Source organism: Salvelinus fontinalis, unplaced genomic scaffold, assembly GCF_029448725.1.
Source record: "Salvelinus fontinalis isolate EN_2023a unplaced genomic scaffold, ASM2944872v1 scaffold_0019, whole genome shotgun sequence".
Lineage (NCBI taxonomy): Eukaryota > Metazoa > Chordata > Actinopteri > Salmoniformes > Salmonidae > Salvelinus > Salvelinus fontinalis.
The window spans coordinates 477,226-489,716 of NW_026600228.1; the positions used below are offsets into that span (position 1 = coordinate 477,226).

The 12,491-nt window shown below is 44.6% G+C and overlaps 1 protein-coding gene across 5 annotated transcripts in view; it reads right to left on the bottom strand.

Moving 5' to 3' along the window:
- Positions 1-10,492, bottom strand: part of LOC129842161 (semaphorin-6D-like) — a 44,134-nt gene extending 33,642 nt beyond the window's left edge. For 2 of the 5 annotated variants that reach the window (XM_055910579.1, XM_055910576.1), the window contains exon 1: positions 10,350-10,492. The gene's annotated coding sequence lies outside the window, so the exon portion shown is untranslated. The other 3 variants (XM_055910580.1, XM_055910581.1, XM_055910577.1) reach the window with 3 other exon arrangements.
- Positions 10,493-12,491: the final 1,999 nt, after the last annotated feature.

Sequence of the window (12,491 nt, forward strand, 5' to 3'; positions counted from 1 at the left end):
CAACAAAAAATCTATATATGTAAAATAAACCACTAAGTAAGTATTCAACCCCCTAAGTCAATACATGTTAGAATCCCATTTGGCAGTGATTACAGGTCTGAGTCTTCCTGGGTAAATCTCTAAGAGCTTTGCTCACCTGGATTCTACAATATTTGCCCATTATTCTTTTAAAATTATCAAGTTGGTTCTTGATCATTGCTAGACAGATATTTTCAAGTTTTGCCATAGATTTTCAAGCCGATTTAAGTCAAAACTGTAACTAGGTCACTTAGCAACATTCAATGTCATCTTGGTAAGCGACTCAAGTGTATATTTGGCCTTGTGTTTTAGGTTGTTGTCCTGCTAAAAGGTGAATTTGTCTCCCAGTGTCTGTTGGAAAACAGACTGAATCATGTTTTCCTCTTTGATTTTGCCGGTGCTTAGCTCTATTCCATTAATTTTTATCCTAAAAAACTCCCTAGTCCTTGCCGATGACAAGCATACCCATAACATGATGCAGCCACCACCATGCTTAAAAATATGAAGAGTGGTACTTAGTGATGTGTTGGATTTGCTCCAAACATAACGCTTTGTATTCAGGACAAAACGTTTATTTCTTTGCCAATTTCTTTGCAGTATTATTTTAAGTGCCTTACTGCCTATTCTGTACAGGCTTCCTTCTTTTCACTCTATCATTTATGTTGGTATTGTGGAGTAACTACAATGTTGTTGATCCATCCTCCGTTATCTCATTTTACAGACATTTTAAACACTTTAACTGTTTTAAAGTCACCATTGGCCTCATGGTGAAATCCCTGAGCAGTTTCCTTCCCTGGTCTTTGTGGTTGAATCTGTGCTTGAAAATCACTGCTCGACTGAGGGACCTTACATATAATTGTATGCAGGTGCGCATCTTTCACTGGGGACGGGGGGAACATGTCCCCTCCACATTTTGAAATTGCATTTTTGTCCTCGTTTTATCATTGGAATGTGATCCAAAAAGGAGGCAACGGTGTGCTCTAGGACCGTGTGGACGCCTCTGAGCGGTCAGGTAGGCTGTTTGGAGTGTTTACCCGAATGGATAAAAAAACATTTAAAAAAAAACAAGTTATGTCCCCCCACTTCTAAAACCAAAGGCGCGCCCCTGATTGTATGTGTGGGGTACAGAGATGGGGTAGTCATTTAAACACTATTACTGCACACAGAGTGAGTTCATGCAACTTATTATGTGACTTGTTGAGCACATTTTTACTACTGAACTTATTTAGGCTTGTCATAACAAAAGAGTTGAATACTTATTGACTCAAGACATTTCAGATTTTCAGTTTGAATTAATTTGTAAACATTTCTAAAATCATAACTCCACTTTGCCGTTATGGGGTATTTATTGTGTGGAGATCAGTGACACCAAATCTCAAATGAACACATTTTAAATTCAGGATGTTACACAACAAAATGTGGAAAGAGTTGAGGGCTGTGAATACATTCTGAATGCACTGTAGATTCACCAGTCATTGGTAACTAGCATTAGCGCAATGACTGGAAGTCTACCAGAACAGCTAGCATGCTATCTTAATTGCCCAAATCTGGCAATATCCCCGCTGCTGCTGTTACTCTCCCTACAATTCAGACCTTCAAATCAATTCCAAAAAGTTGTCCTAAAGAAAACGTCTCGTTTTCCAAATTATTCTCGAGACAACAACTGATAATTAAATATCTAAGAAGAAAAAAATGAATACAGATACGATCAATAAAGTATAAACCCTGGGAAAATGATATGAACATTATAGAGCATTACTATACTGCCTCAGGGCTGCCTCAAGATACAACAAGGCTCCTTTCACAGGTTAATCATTTATTCACAGGTAAATCATTAATCTCCCTTGTTAAGGATAATTGTATTTATTTTTCCTTTCTTTCTAACGCTCTCCTTTTCTCCCTTCCTTCATTCCCTATCCTTTCTCTTTTTCTGTCTCTTTCTTTTCTTTCAAGACTCTCTCTCTCTGTTATTGTGGAACACTTGGGCTGTAACTTCCCATGATGCCTAGCGGTGGAGTAGCAGTTGTTCCTGGGCAGCTCTAATGTAAAACAGAACTGAGAGGGAGAGGAAGGGGAGACATGGAGGGGTCAGCCTGCTAAAATTACCCTCAATCTGAGGCCAACCTAGCATGTTCCCTATTCACTATCCTATTCCTACCCTGCAGAGTGTTTGTGTGTGTGTGTGGAGGGGGGCTCGACAGGCCCTGAGACGCAGGAATAGAGCTAGTCACGCAACTCTGTCCTGTTCAGTCTTCCCCCTCCTTCTCTCTCTGTCTGTTATTACAGGCTTTTCAGTATCCTACAATCACTCTCCTACTGCTGATGTTGTTGGCTCAGACTCCCGCTGTTTAAACACCAAGACGAGGGTGTGTGTGTAAGTATAGTGTGTGTATGTGTGTGTCGGGGGTTGTTGGCTGGGTGTTTGTTATTGGCAGGATCTGCACCAAGTTGCCTTATGAAGCGTGTTCTAGTTGCAGTGTTTCAATCATAGAACCTGACCAACACCTATAGTGTGGTAACGTTGTAAGTAGCACAAGGTTAACAAAGAACTTACAGACTGGGAGCAGCAATCAGTGTGGACTTCCTCTCTCTGCATATATATATCAGTACCGGTCAAAAGTTTAAAAACACACACTCATTCAATAGTTTTTCTTTATTTTTTTTTACTATTTTCTACATTGTATAATAATAGTGAAGACATCAGAACTATGAAATATCACATGTGGAATCATGTAGTAACCAAATAAGTGTTAAAAAAAGAAATATATTTTATATTTGAGATTCTTCAAAGTAGCCACTCTTTGCCTTGATGACAACTTTGCACACTCTTGGCATTCTGCCAACCAGATTCATGAGGTAGTCACCTGGAATGCATTTCAATTAACAGGTGTGCCTTGTTCAAAGTGAATATGTGGAATTTATTTTCTTGTTAATGTGTTTGAGCAGATCAGTTGTGTTGTGACAAGATAGGGGTGGTACACAGATGATTGCCCTATTTGGTAAAAGACCAAGTCCAAATTATGGCAAGAACAACTTAAATAAGCAAAGAGAAACGACAGTCCATCATTACTTTAAGACATGAAGGTCAGACAATCCGGAAAATGTCAAGAACTTTGAAAGTTTCTTCAAGTGCAGTCGCAAAAACCACCAAGCGCTATGAAACTAGCTCTCATGAGGACCGCCACAGGAAAGGAAGCCCCAGAGTTCCCTCTGCTGCAGAGGATAAGTTCATTAGAGTTACCAGCCTCAGAAATTGCAGCCCAAATAAATGCTTCACATAGTTCAAGTAACAGACACATCTCAACATCAACTGTTCAGAGGAGACTATGTGAATCAGGCCTTCATGGTCGAATTGCTGCAAAGAAACCACTACTAAAGGACACCAATAATAAGAAGAGACTTGCTTGGGACAAGAAACACAAGCAATGGACATTAGACCGGTGGAAATCCGTCCTTTGGTCTGATGAGTCCAAATTTGAGATTTTTGGTTCCAATCACCGTGTTTTTATGAGACACAGAGTAGGTGAACGGATGATCTCCGCGTGTGGTTTCCACCGTGAAGCATGGAGGAGGAGATGTGATGATGTGGGGGTGCTTTGGTGGTGACACTGTCTGTGATTTATTTAGAATTCAAGACACACTTAACCAGCATGGCTACCACAGCATTCTGCAGTGATATGCCATCCCATCTGGTTTGCTCTTAGTGGGACTATCATTTGTTTTTCAACAGGATAATGACCCAACACACTTCCAGGCTATTTGCGCTATTTGACCAAGAAGGCGAGTGATGGAGTGCTGCATCAGGTGACCTGCCCTCCACAATCACCCAACCTCAACCCAATTGAGATAGTTTGGGATGAGTTGGACAGCAGAGTGAAGGAAACAAGTGCGCAGCATATATGTGAACTCTTTCAAGACTGTTGGAAAAGCATTCCAGGTGAAGCTAGTTGAGGGAATGTCAAGAGTGCGCAAAGCTTTCCTCAATGCAAAGGGTGGCTACTTAGCTAATATATATTTTCATTTGTTTAACACTTTTTTTAGTTACTACATGATTCCATATGTGTTATTTCATAGTTTTGATGTCTTCACTACAATGTAGAAAATAGTCAAAATAAAGAAAATCCGTTGAATGAGTAGGTGTGTCCAAACTTTTGACCGGTACTGTATATTTAGTCCAGCTTCTGTGATTGTTGGACATACTGTATGTATAGTTATTTCTCTCTCGTTTTCTCTGTCCATGTCCATCCATCTTTCTATTCTCTCTCTCCCTCCCCTTCTCTCTTTCTATTCTCTCTCTCCCTCCCCTCCCGCGGTTCCCATTCTGCCTGTAGAAACAACACCAGAGCAGTCTCCTCTCCTGCAGGTCAGTACAACTGGGGCTGTGGAGGAATTGGCCCAATCAAGTGTGGTACACAATAAGACTGCAGTAATGTAACCCCCATGACCCCACCCTGTGTGTTGCTGTAAATACCCTCCATCAGTGTGACCAGGGTGAATAGAACACCACTGAACAATAGATGCAGCGCCAGGGACAACTCTGTTAGTCACCCAGCCCTATGTTACACGCACGCACGCACGCACGCACGCACGCACGCACCCACACACACACACACACACACACACACACACACACACACACACACACACACACACACACACACACACACACACACACACACACACACACACACACACACACACACACACACACACACACATTTGTATTACACATTTGTTTTACTATACTTGTGGGGATCAAACAATTGATTCCCATTAAAAATCCTATTTTCCCTAAACTTTAAACCCTTAACCCTAATCCCAAACCCTATTTCTAATCCTAAACCTAATTGTACCCCTAAACCTAACCCCTAAGCCTAAAATATATTTTTTCCTTGTGGGGACCATGGAATTGTCCCCTCTTGTCCAAATTGGAATTGTTTTAGTATCCTTGTGAGGGCTTCTGGTCTCCACAAGGATAGTAAAACCAAAAACACACAGCCACACACACACAACGTAGAGGAAATCAGATACCCTCAGTACAAACTGTAGTATTACTTCTACTGCACTTCACTGAATACAATGACATTTTACTGGTAGCAGTCCCTGTGTGTGTGCAAGTGTCTGCCTGACTACGTGCGTGTGTCTGCATGTGTGTATGTGTGTGTGCAGCCATGCCAAATTGGATGTACTAAATAACTTTGTTGTCCTCATCAGGGCTTTGGGAAAGTAATCAGTTTGTGACCGAGCAGCCAGACGATTAGCAGACCTCCATCAGAGCAGACTAGAGAAACCATTACTGCTCCCTCTCCTTCTCTTCAATAACAACATGAGCCAGTCATCTCAGTATTTACTGAGGATTACATCTGAAGAGCCTGACTTGTTGCTACAGAGAGAGTTGGCAGAGAAAGAAGGCTGTGCCACCTCACACCATCCCCCCCTCCTCTCTACTTCCCTGCTTTCCTCCCTCTTTCTTTCCCTTCGTGTGTAGTGGGGTATAAGAGGAGAAAGACAGTTGTCTCTCTCCTTCCCTCCTTTACTCTCTCTTTCCATAAACCTTGGTGAGAGGGGGATTGTAAGAGGAGAAAGGCTCCATGGTAGTTCAGCTGTAGTGAAGCACAAAGGCCAGAGCTGCAGGTGTGACAGGAACAATAGAGGCTTTGGGCTGGGCTGTACAATGGAGCTACTGCCTCTAACACTGTCCAACTCTCTGGGATTAGTAGTAGTGGCCCTTCACTGTCCAACTCTCTGGTGGTTAGGGTTAGTAGTAGTGGCCCTTCACTGTCCAACTCTCTGGTGGTTAGGGTTAGTAGTAGTGGCCCTTCACTGTCCAACTCTCTGGTGGTTAGGGTTAGTAGTAGTGGCTCTTCACTGTCCAACTCTCTGGTGGTTAGGGTTAGTAGTAGTGGCCCTTCATTGTCCAACTCTCTGGTGTTTAGGGTTAGTAGTAGTGGCCCTTCACTGTCCAACTCTCTGGTGGTTAGGGTTAGTAGTAGTGGCCCTTCACTGTCCAACTCTCTGGTGGTTAGGGTTAGTAGTAGTGGCCCTTCACTGTCCAACTCTCTGGTGGGTAGTAGTAGTGGCCCGTCACTGTCCAACTCTCTGGGGGTTAGGGTTAGTAGTAGTGGCCCTTCACTGTCCAACTCTCTGGTGGTTAGTAGTAGTGGCCCTTCACTGTCCAACTCTCTGGTGGTTAGGGTTAGTAGCAGTGGCCCTTCACTGTCCAACTCTCTGGTGGTTAGGGTTAGTAGTAGTGGCCCTTCACTGTCCAACTCTCTGGGATTAGTAGTAGTGGCCCTTCACTGTCCAACTCTCTGGGATTAGTAGTAGTGGCCCTTCACTGTCCAACTCTCTGGTGGTTAGGGTTAGCAGTAGTGGCCCTTCACTGTCCAACTCTCTGGTGGTTAGGGTTAGTAGTAGTGGCCCTTCACTGTCCAACTCTCTGGTGGTTAGGGTTAGTAGTAGTGGCCCTTCACTGTCCAACTCTCTGGGGGTTAGGGTTAGTAGTAGTGGCCCTTCACTGTCCAACTCTCTGGTGGTTAGGGTTAGTAGTAGTGGCCCTTCACTGTCCAACTCTCTGGGGTTTAGGGTTAGTTGTAGTGGCCCTTCACTGTCCAACTCTCTGGGGGTTAGGGTTGGTAGTAGTGGCTCTTCACTGTCCAACTCTCTGGTGGTTAGTAGTAGTGGCCCTTCACTGTCCAACTCTCTGGTGGTTAGGGTTAGTAGTAGTGGCCCTTCACTGTCCCGGTAGTAGTGGAGTTAACAAACATGATTAAATGAGTTAAAGTTGGTTAATTTCATATTCAGCACATTATTACTTTGTAGGGAAACACCAGTGGGTATGAGTCTGGCAACACCAGAGTGGGTTTGGCACTGGCAACACCAGAGTGGGTTTGGTACTAGCAACACCAGAGTGGGTTTGGTACTGGCATCACCAGAGTGGGTTTGGTACTGGCAACACCAGAGTGGGTTTGGTACTGGAAACACCAGAGTGGGTTTGGTACTGGCATCACCAGAGTGGGTTTGGTACTGGCAACACCAGAGTGGGTTTGGTACTGGCAACACCAGAGTGGGTTTGGTACTGGCATCACAAGAGTGGGTTTGGTACTGGCAACACCAGAGTGGGTTTGGTACTGGCAACACCAGAGTGGGTTTGGTACTGGCAACACCAGAGTGGGTTTGGTACTGGCATCACCAGAGTGGGTTTGGTACTGGCATCACCAGAGTGGGTTTGGTACTGGCATCACCAGAGTGGGTTTGGTACTGGCAACACCAGAGTGGGTTTGGTACTGGCAACACCAGCGTGGGTTTGGTACTGGCAACACCAGAGTGGGTTTGGTACTGGCAACACCAGAGTGGGTTTGGTACTGGCATCACCAGCATGGGTTTGGTACTGGCATCACCAGAGTGGGTTTGGTACTGGCAACACCAGAGTGGGTTTGGTACTGGCAACACCAGAGTGGGTTTGGTACTGGCAACACCAGAGTGGGTTTGGTACTGGCATCACCAGAGTGGGTTTGGTACTGGCATCACCAGAGTGGGTTTGGTACTGGCATCACCAGCATGGGTTTGGTACTGGCATCACCAGAGTGGGTTTGGTACTGGCAACACCAGAGTGGGTTTGGTACTGGCAACACCAGAGTGGGTTTGGTACTGGCAACACCAGAGTGGGTTTGGTACTGGCAACACCAGAGTGGGTTTGGTACTGGCAACACCAGAGTGGGTTTGGTACTGGAAACACCAGAGTGGGTTTGGTACTGGCAACACCAGAGTGGGTTTGGTACTGGCATCACCAGAGTGGGTTTGGTACTGGCAACACCAGAGTGGGTTTGGTACTGGCAACACCAGAGTGGGTTTGGTACTGGCAACACCAGAGTGGGTTTGGTACTGGCAACACCAGAGTGGGTTTGGTACTGGCATCACCAGAGTGGGTTTGGTACTGGCATCACCAGAGTGGGTTTGGTACTGGCAACACCAGAGTGGGTTTGGTACTGGCAACACCAGAGTGGGTTTGGTACTGGCATCACCAGAGTGGGTTTGGTACTGACAACACCAGAGTGGGTTAGATTCCAGGGTGGGTTAGATTCCAGCGTGGGACATAAACTGAAAAGATGTGTTTACTGTAAATCACTTAATATAAGTCAACTGTTCAAGTTGCTGCTATATGCTAATTCAGCACCTACATATTCCTGAATATATTGATATATTGATGGGTTTGAGCCTGGATACCCTGTAGACCTGCTACTACTGACCAGGGTGAATGGGGGATCATTTTACTGGATTACATTTACCCTTAAAACAATGGTTTAGAATTATATTCAACTTTCCATATCATTTCAGTCACAAAAAAATCTAGGAATTGTGATGTTATGTATGTCACATAATAATCAGAATGGCATCAACTATTTGCTCATTTTACCTAAATCATTTGTCTAACTAAACGAGGCATGACCCTCCTAAACACAACATACAGCGTGTGAATATTGACTTGAATAACTTCTCTTCCCGACACAGTCCTTCCACGGCTGTCATTCAATTAGCTGACTCTATTGCGCCGATTCATTCATTCTCCCACGTTAACCCCTACACTACCGCACCCCAACTCCCCCTAACCTTAACCCATTCATCCTATCACTGGATTACAACACAGATGTTCAGGGATCCAGAGCAGCGGGACAATCTGGCTATTTACCCTAGCGGACAGGGCAGGCCAGGGAGAGTGCGTGGGGGGGAGTGCCGGTGGACCCAAGCCACATCCCGGCTCCACAACACCTATTGTCCCGGCTGGGGGAACGCATTCAACATTGATCTGTGCTAACCTTTATGCTCCACATGAAATGCGAAAGACAACAAAGACGTGAGGGAGAGCAGAGGAGTGACACACCAGTAATGGGGAGAGGAGAGAATTGATTGTTCCACTAATGCAGGGATGGGCTCCGAGGCGGGCACATTCGCTAAAAGCTCCCTGCCACGGCGGACGGAACGAAGGCTGATTAGTTCTCAGGAAACACTGATTTATTTAGGCTAATCAACCATCCCTATTTACTAACATGTTTAGACGTGTATCTTACTAAGATACAATCTAACAACAAATGAAATTAACCATTGGATAACACGTATAGGTAGTCGCCTACCTATCCAACCTAACGCCAATAACGAATAAAATATCTCGTTTCACAATCACAATGAAGGTGCAATTTCGCTGGTCATATTCTGTTGATCAGTACCAAAGTCCACTGTGTGAGTATGTGAAAGTTTACATCTTATTCTCATTGCTTACATGCCTATACACCGTAACGACCCCCCAACACAATGTGAGAAACGCTGTTCTCCCGTGCGCGTTAAACCAACAATCAGGGCTCATCCATCATATCTTATCTGCGCCACAGTAATAGAACAATAGTGAACTATTTTCTTCTCTGTAAATATAATGATGTTCATTTGCTCATCTATCCATGAGAGGACAACAAACCAATTACGCTCTTACTTTATTCACTCCAACAATAAAGTGCTGTTATCTGAAATCTATTGTGAATTCTGTACCAATCTATTATATAGGACAAAAACTAGAGCCAAACAAATGTAGACTAGATAATTAACAGGAAGTCCAATGCCCAATCAGAAGAAAATATATTTTAACAAACCCATTTGACGCACTTTTCAAACGGTTTATTATGAACACTAATAACCTACCTTATGGTTCCAAAATGATTCATGAAAGCGTATTGCAGATCTCCTTCCAATCCCAATGAAGGCTATATTCCCTATAACGTTCATCCATTATAATAATTCCATTTGGTGGAGTTATAAACGTATATAATTCCTTATTCCCAGGGCCATATGGTCTCCACACTTCTCTTTTCCAGTCGCGGACCGCGGACATTAATTCAGAGTCGCGGACTCCTCTCTCTCTGCGTCCTTGGGCCCGGCTCAATGCTCACTGATCTTCAAAGCTCAACCGTGATCAAATAGCACTACAGTCCCCTCGTACCTTCACTCCCCACCCCCCCTTTACTATTAACTTTAAAACCAGAGGGAAAACGTAAATAAGAGAGGTGCGCATTCCGTTCAGCACTGAGCGCGCACATAGAACAAATCAGGCAAAAGAGATACAAGCAGAACGATAATGTTTCATAAACTATGATTATATAGGCTGCAGCCCATACGAAGAAAGCCCATGTATAAATAGCCCGGTCGACAACTATTTCTGTAGTATTCACCACTTGTGCAGGGCAGCCCTACAAGCCGACTCAGTTTGCAACAAATACAACCTTTCCCCTTCAGTTTGCAAGGGCACTTTCGCTGCTCGTTGCTGATTTAAAGAATAAACTCACCTCATCGGGTATATATTTTTTTAATCCTTTTACGTTTCTATACAATCACAAAATCACGAATAGTCCAACTGGTCGCTGTTAGCTTGCAGTGGGCAGCCAGAAAAACAATCTAATGCACGGCAAATGGTGTAACTCGATCCATACTGAGTCAATCCATCACACAGCGCTCTGCCTGTCTTCCAATAGGCCGCGCTCTCGCTTCAGTCCCTCCCACATCTCTCTCCCTCTCCGCGTCTCTCTCTCCAGGGCTGTGGGTTTTGGCGACTCTCCCTCCCCGACCGCTTTCTTTCCTACGAGAGAGAAAGAGAAAAGAAAGAGAAGAGAAAGGCCCCCACCTTCCCACATGACCCTGCCTTGCCCCCCTCTCCTTTCTCCCATCCCCCACAGCCAGCAAGTGAAGCCCGTTGGTAAATCTTTTCAGCAGAATTGTTTTTGGAGGCGGAAAGGGGGACTTGCTGAGAAAGGAACTATCTTTAAACCATTTAACTCCAGTCTGCTATACTGGATTTACAGATAGCCTAATGCTATGACTTTTCTACACCAACTTGCAGTTGTTGAGTGCAATAGACCAAATGCATTTTTAATTATATGAAACTTAGACATAGTTTTTCATGCACTTTACCCATGTGTACCCTTTCTGACGTTCCACAAATGGATCCCACAGTTAATCTGTGCATCACGCAACGATGCTGATGGATTTAAACGTTTTTCTTTAACACACCAGTAAGTAATGCCCTGATCTAACAACAATGCACACACACACAAATGCAGAACCCAGCGCTGCACTGAACTGAACAATTGGTATGGTCTATGGTAATAAATTCTTACAATTTGTTCCATTAACCCAGTTTGTCAGTGAGAATCACATCAGAGGGATAACGAAGGCTAGCTAGGCGGAGAAGAGGGTCGAGGAGTGGAGAGGAGGGTTGTGGATGGGGAGAGGAGGGGAGAGATACAGACAGAGAGATGCACTGGAAGTAGACACAAATACAGTTACAGTCTATCAGAACTGAAGGAAATCCCCCACAAGCCCTTACATTACTCAGACCCCAGGACTCACTGACTCAATGTCTATGACATGGCTCACATACTCCTATACCATGCTTCAGTCACTCCTATAAGATGCTTCAGTCACTCCTTTAACATGTTTCAGTCACTCATATAACATGCCTCACACACTCCTATTAGATGCTTGAGTCACTCCTATAACATGTTTCAGTCACTCATATAATATTCCTCACACTCTCCTATAAGATGTTTCAGTCACTCCTATAACATGCTTCAGTCACTCCTATAACATGCCTCATACACTCCTATAACATGCTTCAGTCACTCCTATAACATGCCCCACACACTCTTATAACATGCTTCAGTCACTCCTATAACATGCTTCAGTCACTCATAAAACATGCTTCAGTCACTCCTATAACGTGCTTCAGTCACTCATCAAATCTGCAAGACTGTTCAAGCAGCGGATGATTCTCAATGCACATTTGGAGAATCAGAATGTGTGTCTGTTTGAGTGTGTGGGTCTCTCTCTCTCTCTATGTGTGTGTACAGTATGTGGTGTGTGTGTGAGAGAGAGAGGGAGAGAGAGAGTGGGAGAGGGAGCGAGACAGAAAAAGAGATATAGGGAGCTGGGAGGGGAGTGAACGTCCTTATTGACCGTGTCAAGTCATTCTAGGGCCACTTACCCAAACAGTGGCCGTCCATTTGCAACACGTTAGTAGATGGTACGGCAGCAGGTAGCCTAGTGGTTAGAGGGTTGAGCCAGAAACCGGAAGGCTGCTAGATTGTATCCCTGAGCTGACAAGGTAAAAATCTGTCTGCTGCCCCTGAACAAGGCAGTTCCTAGGCCGTCATTGTAAATAACAATTTGTTCTTTAACGGACTTGCCTAGTTAAATAAAGGTTAAATAACATTTAAAAAATAAATGTATGTAAACCCCCCTCACACATACTCTGCCCCCCCACAAACACGGACCTCCCCCTCACACACACTCTGCCCCCCCACATCCCCCCACCTACCTACTCACACACACTCTGCCACCCCACACACACACTCTGTCCCCCACACACACATTATTCTCCCCACCCCCCCTCACACACACACACTCTGCCCCCCACCTCCCCCTCACACACA